The 14,012-nt window shown below is 34.9% G+C and overlaps 1 protein-coding gene across 1 annotated transcript in view; it reads right to left on the bottom strand.

The window, feature by feature from the left end:
• Positions 1–14,012, bottom strand: part of THSD7B (thrombospondin type 1 domain containing 7B) — a 957,836-nt gene that overhangs the window by 812,587 nt on the left and 131,237 nt on the right. The window lies entirely within an intron of this gene.

The following is a 14,012-nucleotide window of genomic DNA, read 5'->3' as shown; positions in this document are numbered from 1 at the left end:
ATCACATACCTGGTGGTCTTCATTGCTCACTCCTATGTCTGTATTCACAAATTTCTCCTGGCTGGCTTGAGATACCATGTGGAATTAAACCAAGCTTGGCTGCATGCAGGGCAAGCAGCCTACCCACTCACTATTCAATTGCTCCAGCCCCATGAATTTCAATTTTTATCCACTAAAGTCATTAACAATAGTAAATTCACAATCCATTTGATTTGATTACTGAAAATAAATTGACAAGTATCTTGTATTCTCTCCTTTTATACCAAATTCCTCTCAGAGTTTATGATTTTGGGAGAAAGTATTAAACAGATAAAAACAATCCAAAAACATGACAAGGACAGCTATAAGAGGGGTATTGTGAAAGGGAAAGACAGAACATGATAGAATTCATTCTTTGGTAGTGAGAGAAAAAAAATCAGAAAGGTAATTTCACATGCCCACATCTGTAAAACCTTAGATAAATATAAGGACTAAAGGAGCAAGAAATAACATTTAAAGACGAAAGGATTAGGTACTAAAATGCATTTTATGTTGAGAACTGGAAATCAGAAGATGTGTGATGGAAACCAATAGGGAGACAAAAACAGGAAGATGGGATTGGCAGCACACATCTTGAGCAAATTCTACAGACTATGAATATCATGGGAGAGGTTTGGGCTTTAATCTGTAAGTAAAAATAAGAATCACAAGTGTATTTTGAAATTCGTTTGGAACAATAAACACCCTAGAATAGCTAAAGCAATCATTGGGAAAAAGAATATGGGAGGAATTACTTTCCCAAACTTTAAACATTACTACAAAGCAACAGTTATCAAAACAGCATGGTATTGGAATAAGAACAGGACCTCAGATCAGTGGAATAGTCTTGAATACTCAGAAAATGTTCCCCAGACATACAATCACCTAAGTTTCAATAAATGAGCAGGAAATCCTAAATGGAGCAGGGAAAGCCTCTTCAACAAGTGGTGTTGGCACAACTGGATAGCCACTTGCAAAAAATTGAACTTAGATCCCCAGCTAAGATCATGTATGAAGGTAAAATCCAAATGGATTAAAGACCTCGATATCAGACACAAAACCATAAGATATATAGAACAGCACATAGGCAAAACACTCCAGGACATTACAGGCATCTTCAAGGAGGAAACTGCACTCTCCAAGCAAGTGAAAGCAGAGATTGACAGATGAGAATATACTAAGCTGAGAAGCTTCTGCACCTCAAAGGAAATAGTGCCCAGGATACAAGAGCACTCACTGAGTGGGATAAATTATTCATCCAATACCCATCAGATAAGGGGCTAATCTCCAAAATATACAAGGCACTGGCAGAACTTTACAAGAAAAAAAATCTAATCCCATCAAAAAATGGGGAGAAGAAATGAACAGACACTTTGACAAAGAAGAAATACAAATGCCAAAAGACACATGAAAAAATGCTCCACATCACTAATCATCAGGGAGATGCAAATCAAAACAAGGAAGAGATTCTACCTCACACCACAGAAAATTACACACATCACAAAGAATGAGAATAAACAGTGTTGGCGGGGATGTGGAGAGAAAGAAACTCTTATCCACTGCTGGTGGGAATGCAGTCTAGTTCAACCTTTATGGAATGCGATATGTAGATTCCTCCGAAAACTGGAAATCAAGCTCCCATACGATCCAGCTATACCACTCCTAGGAATATACCCTAGGAACACAAAAATACAATCCAAAAACCCCTTTTTTACACCTATATTAATTGCAGCACTATTTACTATAGCAAGACTATGGAAACAACAAGATGCCTTTCAATGGACGAATGGCTAAAGAAACTGTGGTACATATACACAATGGAATATTATGCAGCTGTCAGGAGAGATTAAGTCATGAAATTTTCCTATACATGGATGTACACAGAATCTATTATGCTGAGTGAAATAAGTCAGAGAGAGAGAGAAAAACGCAGAATGGTCTCACTCATCTATGGGTTTTAAGAAAAATGAAAGATATTCTTGCAATTATAATTTTCAGACACAAAAGTGAAAGGAGCTGGAAGTTCCAGCTCACCTCAAGAAGCTCACCACAAAGAGTGATGAGTTTAGTTAGAGAAATAACTACATTTTGAACTGTCTTAATAATGAGAATGTATGAGGAAAATGGAAAGCCTGTCTAGAGTACAGGCGGGGGCCGGGTGGGGAGGAGGGAGATTTGGGACTTTGGTGATGGGAATGTTGCACTGGTGATGGGTGGTGTTCTTTACAAGACTGAAACCCAAACACTATCATGTATGTAATCAAGGTGTTTAAATAAAAAAATAAATAAATAAAAGGAAAAAAAGAAAGGCAAATTAAATATTATGATACAAAATGATTGTTATCATGGAATCAGAGAGGTAGAAAAAAATAAGAATCACAAGTGTAAAGGCTGGAGTGGTGGTACAAGTGGTAAGGTGTCTCAGTCTAGGATGGACTTCGGTTCGATACCCCAGATTCCCATATGGTCCTCCAAGCCAGGAGTGGATTCTGAGTGCATAGCCAGGAGTAACCCCTGAGCATCACCGGGTGTGCCCCCCAAAAAAAGAATCACAAGAGTAAATAACTAACCTTAGGTTGCCTAAGGGAATAGTAATGAAAGATGCCAGATAAATGAGTGAAAAAGTCTAATTATATTAATAAATAAAAAATAGGAGCAATTTGAAAGTTATGAAGAAACTGGATTAAAGCTTTGACTGACATGTATAAACCACATGTGGAAGGAGAAAGAAAAAAAGAGAGACAGAGTGAAGTTGCTCTTTTAAGATAGCATGTCTACAAACACAGCAATCACACTCATATGTGAGATATAAAGAAGCATAATGGTGAAATAATGAATGTCATCCCAAAACAATAAAAATTAAAAAATTGAGAATTAGTATTCAGTAGGCAACATGTCCATTGAGGGGGCTATGGGATAGGACTGGGAGGAGGCAAACCCTATGATGGAGTGAGCAAGGTGGAGATGGTGCTGAAAGGTGGTAAGTTGTTATGTATGAATCCCTGCCAACAACAGTATTGTAAATTAAAGTGCAAAAACTATATATAATAGGTGCCCATATAGAAGCAGACTGGTGGGTGGGAAACAAATGGATGAGGGAGCTATTGATGGATAGAAGTGAAGAGATGGTTTGAACTTAAATGCCTGAAACCCTGACCATCTTTGGTACCATTTTATTTTAGCCTGAATTTCCTGTGCCACGTAAACTCACTTTAACTTTATACACTCCCCTTTGTTATTTATGTTTTGTCATCTTTGCCAGTAAAATCAACTTATTTAAAATACTCTTGGATACATATCCTATAGTGATCTATCTGTATTTTCCTTAACACTTCCTATGGAATATGATGTAATAAAGATGGTACCATGAATAACTTTGTAAGTTCACTGTGACTAATTTTTTAAAAACTATAAATTTAAAGTCTAAACACCATTTTCCCCAAATGGTTAAAACATACAAGCGTAAGTTTGAAGGAAAAATAAAAGGTATAGTCTATCTAAATTATTTAATCTTAGATATATAAGAATTTTATCAAATATAAGAAGTGTAGCCAGATCTAAACCTTTTACAATACAAGTACTAGGAAATATATTAATAGACCTAGGGAACAAGGTGACAAAGTACATAATTAACAGATACAGTCTACGTTGAATCATCTGGATAAGTTCTCTCAGGAGTTCCAGACTTCCCAACAAGAATCACACTAATCTCAGCCTTTGTTCCTGTAGGTATTCCTACCATTGCCTGTAGCTAAATATGTGTCTTAATTCTATCAATATTTTTGACCTGCATTTGTTTTCCAGCTTCCAATTTACTCTTTTTTTTTTTTTTTTGGTTTTGTTTGGGCCACACCCGTTTGACGCTCAGGGGTTACTCCTGGCTATGTGCTCAGAAATCGCCCCTGGCTTGGGGGGACCATATGGGACGCTGGGGGATCGAACCGCGGTCTTTCCTTGGCTAGCGCTTGCAAGGCAGACACCTTACCTCCAGCGCCACCTACCCGGCCCCCCAATTTACTCTTACTGATGCTAGATCCATACTTCTCTTACTCCTTGCATACTTCCTTCTCCTTTTATAAATTGATTCAGTCTCATGGTAGCCCTGATGCTAATAGCCATTAGAGCTCAGCATCTAGCTCAACTTTCTAGTCTTGAAAAAAAATATTCAAAGGCTAAATATTCAGTAGTTACCGGAAGTCAATATATATACCGGAAGTCAAATATAGTGAATGGAAAACCTGGGTTCAGACTAACATGAAAATCCACTCTTCTCACCCATAGCACACAATTGGGATTGATTGCTGAGCATATAGTCAGAAGAGAGTTTTGACAACAGAGTTGTAGCCCCAAAGGTGAAAAATAATTAATTAATTAAATAAATGCATAAATAAAATTAAATTGGTGATCTAAAACCCGATACTTAGAAGTCCACTTAAGATAAAAGTGTCTTATAAATTAGATAGAGCTATAGAAGAGGATACCAGGCAATGAAAAATTGTCATTGTTTATGAACTGGAAAAATTTGATTTGTCAAAATAACCAAATTACCAAAGATTTAAATATATTTAATATAATTTCTATAAAAATGTAAATATATTTTTAGACTCTTAGAAATGCTCTACTAAAATTTGTATAAAATCAAAAAAATTTAAATAATTGAAACAGTTGCAAAAATAAGTTAAAATTTATTTTATTTTCTGGCTTTAAATTGTGCTGAAGTGCTAAAGTAATCAAAGCAGTATGGTGGTGAAAAATAAAAGACAGACTCTCAGACCAATTTGATACAGTTGATAGCCCAGAGGTAAGCCCTCAGATTTATGAACAGTTAATCTATTAAACAGTAGTTGAATGCATGAATAGAGCCCTGCCTTACTCCCAACTAATAATATTAGAAAAACCAGACAGCTTTATGCAAAATAGTGAAACTGATTCCATTACTCACATTTTTTTAAAAACATTAATTCACTGTGAATAAGAACCTAGATATTAGACCATATTCCATAGGAAGTGTTGAGGAAATTATAGATAGATCATGACAGGATATGAATCCAAGAGTATCTTAAATAAGTTGATTTCACTGGCAAAGATAACAAAACATAAATAACAAATGAGACTGTAGAAAATTAAAATACGTTTATATGGCACAGGAAATCCAGGCTAAAATAAGATGGTACTAAATTGGAAAACTGTCTGGTTCAGCTTCTTTGGGAAACAGTATGAAAATTTCTCCCAAAAAGTGAGATAGTTTCAATATGATCCGTAAATTCCACTTTTTGGTATCTATCCCCAAAACAAACAAATTAAAAACATTAATGTGAAAATATGTATGCCTACAGATATTCATTGAAATACTGAATACAATAGCCAGTACAGAACTCAAATATTGAACAACAGGTACATTATAAAGTTACAATTTATAAGCAAAATGAAATACTCTGTAGCTATAAAGAGCTATGAAACCTTGTAGTTCACTACAACTTGTATGGGACTAAAATGAATCATACTAAATGATGTAAGTCAGAGGAATAAATACAAATAGTAGATAATGTCACTTATCTATGGCTTATATATAAATAAAAGGAGGGATTGGAACGTATTGAATGGTGATGAACCCTTGATTGTATTACAGAACTGAAAATGCCAAGTAATGAAGAAAGAAATAAAAAAATAATGAGTTGGACTGAAATTAACAGGGGGGATTGGTAGAAGGTGTCATCACTTTAGAGATGGTAAAATAAGGTAAATGTGAACATCTAAACCATAAGCATTAACAGTATTAATAACATGTAACACAAACTAAAATAACTTTTTAAAGAAATGATTGCCCAGAATATGATGGAGGGATATAAAGGAGATCTTAAGATATTACCACTGACACTGGTAATATATGAGGGTTGGAACACTGTAAACCTGAAACTCCTAAAAAATTTTATTATAAATCATGATGCCTAAATAAAAGCTAAGTAGGAAACAGTATTTCAAAAGTTTAAAGGATATTATTGGTTAAAGTTATTGCCCCTAAATATTGATTCACAAATGCTTTTTTTTAAAAAGCTGCAAATCTTATTGATAATCCCAGTGATGAATGAAAAAAGTAGCTTCTAATATATGTAGCAGAAAATTATATATGTGAATGTATATAATTAATTGCAGTAATGTTTTAGAAAAAACACAGAGCTGTTCTGATGAAATTTGTCCCAAGAGTCTTCATAAATACAGATGATATGATGAGCGATGTGCTAAGCACATCAATGCATCAAATAAAATAGATAATGGCAAGCTTTAAAAACAGTCTCAGGACACTCTTAGAACATTCCAAGGGTATGACAGCAAAGTACTAATCAGGCACATGATTCCACAAGGAAACATAAAATGAAGTTCAAGTGCACAGCTTTCTGACAGTCATACTCGAACAATGATGAAAATAATATCTAAATAAACAATCAAAAATTGCATCATAATTTCTCCATATCATACTAATATTGAGACAAGTCCAAGTAGAATGTCCCAGTTGATATAATATAGAGCTCTCTTGCTTGGTTGTTTGTCTTTGCCAATCCCTCATGCATGAAACCTGTTATATATTATTAGACAAATATAAACACTTTTGGTATAAAATTCTGAACTTGTCATGTTTTTTTTTAAAAGAAAATCTGAGAATATGATTTCCTCAAACAGTGGTTTTGATAAATAGAACCCATCTATTAAATTTCAGTTAAATCTTAGACATTATTAACTCATATGGTATTTCCACATAAATCATGAAAACAGAAAAACATAGCCACTCCTCAAAAAAAGATTGCTTAGAATAGTTTGAGAAGGGAGATAGAGACAGAAAGAGGAAGCATTATAGAAACTATAGAAACTATGCAATGTGAACTGGGGTGCTGTTGACTTAACAATGGAGTGTGCCTTAAAAACTGTTTTTCAGTTAGTATGTTATGCAACCTGAATTTTTCAAAGTCCATGATATCTTTCCTATAACTTATTAGATAGAAGTCCATGAGGTTTGCACCAGGAGACACTTTACCCACCTTCTGAATGTTAAGATGTATAGACAGACACACATCACTATCATGGACAGTTACTCCATTCTGCTAAAAGGAGGACTGAAGCTACCTACATTTTTTTCTTAGAAAACAATCTTATTGTTTTCAAACACACACACACACACACACACACACAATCATGTACACTCACTCTTATGAGTAAAATAAGAATTAATTATTCTATTACAACTTATAATAAATTTGCTATAAAAGCATAGTCTGAACATTTTTTCTAGAAAACACATTACCAATAATCCCAGAGGCACTTAAAACTGTCTAATTATTGCACCATTAAAAGTATTGCCCTATTAGAATTATTGCCCATTAAAAATATATATAATGTCCTAGGAATCCTATAGAGAAAATTAGTTGAAAATTAAACTGTAAATTAAAAGTAAACTAGTCTTTTACTGTAAAAAAGATGAATTTAAATCATTTTAATATTTGGATACTTTTGATAAAAAATAATGATTTGTGATCTCCAAGATTGACTTAAGATGTTATTACTATCATTATTAAAGTAATTATCTAAGAGGATAAACATTCTATTAAGAGAACAATTTTGTAGAAGAAATTAAAGGATACAGGAGATCATACAATACATTCTAATCAGTTCAAGACCTATATCCACGATATCTATAAACATCCTCAAATGATTAAAATGCAAATCAAAGGAAAGAAAAACCAGAATAATATTTGCTATACTTTAAATGACTACATATAAGAAGTCAAAAATAAATGTTAAAGCAGGGGCCAGAGCGATGGCGCAGCAGTCAGGCATTTGCCTTGCACTGGGCTGACCCAGGATAAATGGTGTTTCGGATGCAGGACCTAGGAGTCCCATTTGGTCTTCCAAACCAGGAGTGATTTCTGAGCTCAAGCCAGGTGTAGTCCTGCGTGTTACTGGGTGTGGCACAAAACCAAACAAAAATGTTAAAATAGTGATCTTCCACCACTAATACATAGATACTACTGGTCTGTGGGTATAGAAAAGTTGAATACTACCATTTTTTATTACTGGCACTTAACCCACATTCAAGACAGGTGGCAGTTTCAAATATGTAAGTTTATAAATATATAAATCAACAATATTGCCTTAAAGGATTAAGAAATTCTAGTGAGGGCCCGGAGAGATAGCACAGCGGCGTTTGCCTTGCAAGCAGCCGATCCAGGACCAAAGGTGGTTGGTTCGAATCCCGGTGTCCCATATGGTCCCCTGTGCCTGCCAGGAGCTATTTCTGAGCAGACAGCCAGGAGTAACCCCTGAGCATTGCCGGGTGCGGCCCAAAAACAAAACCAAAAAACAAAACAAAAAAAAAAAACAAAGAAATTCTAGTGAGACAATATGTAGGTTGGAGTAATTAACTGGTTATTACTATATAAATTAATTAATTCCATTTTGCTTCATTATTTGAATTTCTATTGGACCAAAAATTCAAACTTTCTGATCACAGGCTGTTTTATGAGCACTAATCTACTCTAAGGTCACTAAATCAGCTGGAAATGCTGTATTGTCTGCAGAAAGGAACTGTTATCTTTAAGATTCTTTTTCACTTCTACACCTAGGTCATAACTGTTTTGACTTTAATGTCAAATCCCAGAGCTGAATAATATATGAGTCACTTTGTCACATGTAGTCATCATATTTTACAGGAATAATGGATACAAGGCATATGCCAATAAGAAACCTAAAATTGATTTGATCACAAACCAAAAATAAAGCAATCAAAAGATTTGCAATACAATCCTTGATTGCAAAAGAAAACATCTATATTAGGATGTCACAGCAATCTTACCCCCAAAAAATGCCCATTCATGTTTAGTATGGGTTATTACCTATAACCTTCCACCTCATAATCTCTTTTCCTTAGAAACTTAAGACAAATGAAAGAAAGTAGATACGATAAAAATTCTATTCATTGCCCAGCTTCATGCATAACATATGTAACTAAACTGAGATAGCTGCTGAGTTATGGGAAGTGAAGTGTAAAGTGATATCACAAATTTTAAACCATGTGCTTGTCATCCACAAACCTAAAACTTGATCAATTATTCCTTGAAAATCACTAGGAGTCATTCTTGTATCACTTATTTTGCAATCCATGTGAGTGAGCATCCTCTGTATATAAAATGAGAGGAAACAATAAACAATTAGAGCTCCCACTCCTCTGTATAACAACAGCTGAAAAAAGGCTGTAACTATGATTTAAAAATACATTTATATAATGAATGAAGCATGTGCTGCCCAGAATGGCATGAATAATTTATATCATGAAGGTTGGTGTGTCTCCAAATCAACTTATTTACTATATATCTGAGTTTCCGAAGTGTATTTGTAAGGTTGGCTCTAAACTGATGAATATTAAGAGAAGTAAAAAACCACAGTTTCCCCATTTAGTTGTTTTCTAATCATTTAAAGGCCAAACTATGCAAAGCGTGTCTTATACTTCATGTGCATTTCATTTTTACTTAAATCTATTCATGTCACAGAAGTCCTTGAATATTGAAAAGAACCAACACGTTTCAAAAAATAAATAATATTTAAAACCTCCCCCTTTGTTTTTAGCCTGAAGGGATTGCAATTTGTGGGAGGAAAGCAAACTTGACCGTGTATATTCTCATAGTGCCATCTCATGGTAACTGTGCAGAGAAGATGGTAGATAAAAGAAGGCCACAAACACAGGAGCTGAGGAAAGACACTCTTTGGGCCAGGATGGTGACTCCTGCTTGCAACCTACTAAAAATGACTGTAAACTATCCCTGCAGGCAAAATGGCGCAGGCATTCGTGGGGTTTCTTTGTTTTATATTTTGTTTGGTTTTATATTTTGTTTGGTTTTGTTTGGTTTATATTTTGTTTGTTGTGTTATCCTTCACCTTATACCTAATTTCTGCATGCAATAATGTACATTGTATGCCACCTATCATTATGTCAATATACACAATACTAATATCAGTTCTTGAGTTTTCTCTCACCACAACTCTGTGAAGTAGTGATTCACTGGATCCCATTTCAACAAGAGGGAACTGAAGCATGGATAATTTAAAACAAGCACAAGTTTACAGAGATAATGGTTTCCAAGTGCTCTAAGCAGTGCTAATCTGAGAAGAGAACCTGGTATTGTACATAATACCATAATATGTAATATTTTAAATTCATGAAACAGAAAATTATTTTAACTCTAAGGAGAGTCTTCTTTCAAATTAGACAGCAATTTACATATTTTTTCACTTTGTCCTCACATAGTACTATGATTAATGATTCCTATGTATCATATGTGAAAAAGAGTAGTCATTAAGGATGTTAAATAATTACTCCAAGTTGGTCTCAGCCAGAAAACATTAAAAAAGGGAAGCAAACAAACAAACAAAGATGCCTGGCACCACAGCCCCATCTGTTTACTGGATCACATATGGTGACAATGGCAAATCACAGGCCTCATATTCTCAGGATTTTACCTACAAAATGAGAAAAAGCATGCCCAACAGAACCCTTGGTTCTGGAAAGGATAAAATAATAGATGAAAAGTACTTAGATGTGTGACAGTCTAAGAAGAAATTAACAAAATATTGTCATTGTTGTTATTTTGTTATTTATAATTATTTTTTTCAAAATTCAAAAAGTAATTACTCTGCAATGCTTAAGTCAGAATGAAATTTTGTCCCCAACAACAAGAACAAAAAAAAAAAAAAAAAAAAAAAACAGGAGATAATTTTTCAACCTCCCAATTGTGACTCTGCTTTCTGAAGAGCTAAAAGTGCTATGTATCAAAAACCCCATTAAAGATTCACACTGACCCTCTGAAGGAGAAAACAGATATTATCACTGCTATTTTATGAGAAGAACCTCTGACTTCACAATGTCATAATGCTTAGAAACTTCCTCAAGTATACTGTCCTCCTTATTTTCCATGCACCTCATTCTGCACAATAATAAATGATATCAAAGTGTGAAGATACTTAAACATGTCATAAAAATATGCAACCACATGGTATTAAGTTTACTGTATTAAAATTACTATATGTATTCAATATATAAACTGTATTCTAAGCCATAAAATACTCACAAAGTCCACAAAAATATTAGACAATTATTTTGCCACAGAACATAATGGATAGGAGAAAATAGCTAGAAAATAAGCATCAAATTTGCTATGGTAAGTGTTTGCCATATTATCCAGTTCTTCTTGAATGTTACCTTCTCAAATTTATTTGTAGCTAGAGGGGCCATATGACAAAGAAACACTGCTAAGGCCAATGATATGCAGGCACAAGTGGCAAGGTAGAGTGTGGTGGGGTCTTCTCCATAGTCATACTCAAAGCACACCTATAATGTCTGGAGGTAACAGAGTGATATTAAGATTCTAAGGACAAAATCCCTCCACTAATATGAGGAAAGGGGACTGTGAAGTCTCACACTCAGGCAGCAGTGACACAGCTTTATTAACTGGTCAAGACTGTCAGCTTCTGAAATCTGAGTATGATAAAATCTTCTTCAGAGCCACGTTTTTCTTTTTCTTTTTTCTTTTTTAATTTTTATTGTGACTGAAGTTTATTACACAGAATTATTTACGGTACATAGTGACAATGAATGAAAGGCATTCCCACCACAATGTTGTCCTCCCTCTACTCCTGTTCCCAGCATGTCTCCATATCTCCCTCCTTTACCCCCTCCCCCAAAATACTAGTGTAACTGGTCTCCACTTTACAGCTTGTTGTAGGTTGGGTATCTATTCTGTTGTCATTGACTTTGGGTTTGGTGTTCCAGTCTGGTCATTTTTTATTTACACTACATGTTCATATGACTGGCCCTGATATCATCCTTTTCCCCCCTCAATTTATGAGACTGAATGATTCAAGTTATGCTATTCTGTTGGAGATAAAAAGGTTAAGTAAAAGAGAAGAAAAATTTGGTATCAACTACTAAAAAGAAAAAAATCATTGAATAATATCCACAAGAGTGAAAAAGAAAGAAAAAAAGTGGAAGAAAAAAAGAGAAGGAAAATAATATCAAAAACAAACAAAACAAAACAAAACAAAACAAAACAAAACCAGAAAAAGGAATGCTGGAGTGGCAGGGATTGGTGTTACATCAATATTTTTTTTTTTTTTTTTTTTTTTTGCATAGGCACAGTAAGTATTGGGGAAGGAAGGAAATTTCCATGGCCTAAGAGATTCAGGGTTTCTCCACTCTTGAAGCATATTGTCATTGGAACAACCACTGGCTCCATACCTTCTCATTGCCATATCCTAGAGGTTTTTTTTTGTTTGTTTGTTTGTTTTGTGGTGTCAGGAAACTTTCCTCTCGGTTGTGGATGAGAAAATAAGGCCACTGTAGCTTGGTATTTGCGCAGGTCCTAGGACAAGGCCTAGGGTAGAGTCTTTAAGGTTCTAGAGGTTCTGTTCTAACATTGGTGTGTTCAGTTTTCTTTATCATGTGCTCCATGTTTTTGCTTGTTCCCTAAGCCGAAGTCTAGGAAATGATGGTTCCAAAGGTTCTGCTCAGTCTCTGTTGTCAAAATTAAGAGCCACGTTTTTCTTTTGCTTTTAATGAGCTGAAAGCAAACCTAAACTTTAATATATCTGTTCCCCTCTCTAGATAGGTCTGAGAACTTACAAATTGCAACCCAAATGTGAAAGGCCTAAGTGCATGAGGCTGCTTTAGTTCCTGTAATACCTTCAACAGGTTATACATGCACCATTCAAATAAGAGTAATTCTGGGCCCGGAGAGATAGCATAGTGGTGTTTGCCTTGCAAGCAGCCGATCCAGGACCAAAGGTGGTTGGTTCAAATCCCGGTGTCCCACATGGTCCCCCGTGCCTGCCAGGAGCTATTTCTGAGCAGACAGCCAGGAGTAACCCCTGAGCACTGCCGGGTGTGGCCCAAAAACCAAATAAGAGTAATTCTATCTGTTCCCATTTTTCTATTTTAATTAAGTGTAATCGCAAGGAAGAAATGGGAACCTCATGCTTAAGTTAAGTGTAAGTAAGGAGAAACGGAATAACTACTTAGCTGCTCCCGAATACCCAAGGAAACTAAATCTGTTCATAGAGGCATAGACTAAAATAAGAATATCTTTATGTTGATAACTTATATGTATTTGCCAAACCCTACCTGATTCTGAAGTAGTGTGGCCACTTTGTACATTTTAAAGCCATTTTATGATCATCTCATGGAAAAGCCATCTCTTCACCTCAGAGAACCATGACCACACTGCCCATCCTATTCTAGGTTATTACTTTAGCTCTTTCACTAGATTCTCTTCCTAATCATTTGGTTTTTTTTCCCCCACTTGGAACAGAAACACCAAACTTTCCTCTGTTACAGGACACCCATTAAAGATTGCACTGCACTTAGTCAATCAAGTATTTCCTCTCATTCATCTCACTTGTAAATTGATTGTGTGATACTACATTTAGACTCAGGCTCTTTATTTGTGTTCTTAGTCATCTTCATCAGTGCCTGAGCTTTGAATATTTTGTCTCACAATTTTCATTTTTCCACATCTATTTCCACATCTTTAGTTGTGACTTCTTCCCTGCACTTGTACATCTAAGTTAACACCAAACTTCCACACTGGCAAATAGTTAACATTAACAAGACATAAAGTAGACTGTGATATCCTAGGAAACCAGAAACCCAACCATCAACTCAATGTTCAATAAAGGTATCATAATGACCCAGATTAAATACTCCAAATTATCATAATTTCCTTTTTTTTTGAACAAATCTACTAAATTTAGAGGGAAGCACCTTCATGATTTATCATTATTGAGTCACTTTCCATGTTTTCACCAATACCTCTCTGATACAACCCATTATCACTTCCCATCTGAACTATTGTAACAGTACTTCAATTACTCTTTTCAGGTTTTCCTGCATTCACTTTTGAGTACTTTGTGGACTATTTCTACGGAAAATCCAAGATAACTTTTAAAACGAAAAC

Source organism: Suncus etruscus, chromosome 5 (assembly GCF_024139225.1).
Source record: "Suncus etruscus isolate mSunEtr1 chromosome 5, mSunEtr1.pri.cur, whole genome shotgun sequence".
NCBI lineage: Eukaryota > Metazoa > Chordata > Mammalia > Eulipotyphla > Soricidae > Suncus > Suncus etruscus.
The sequence above is the reverse complement of the archived record's forward strand: the minus strand, read 5'-3'. Positions and strand labels throughout refer to the sequence as shown.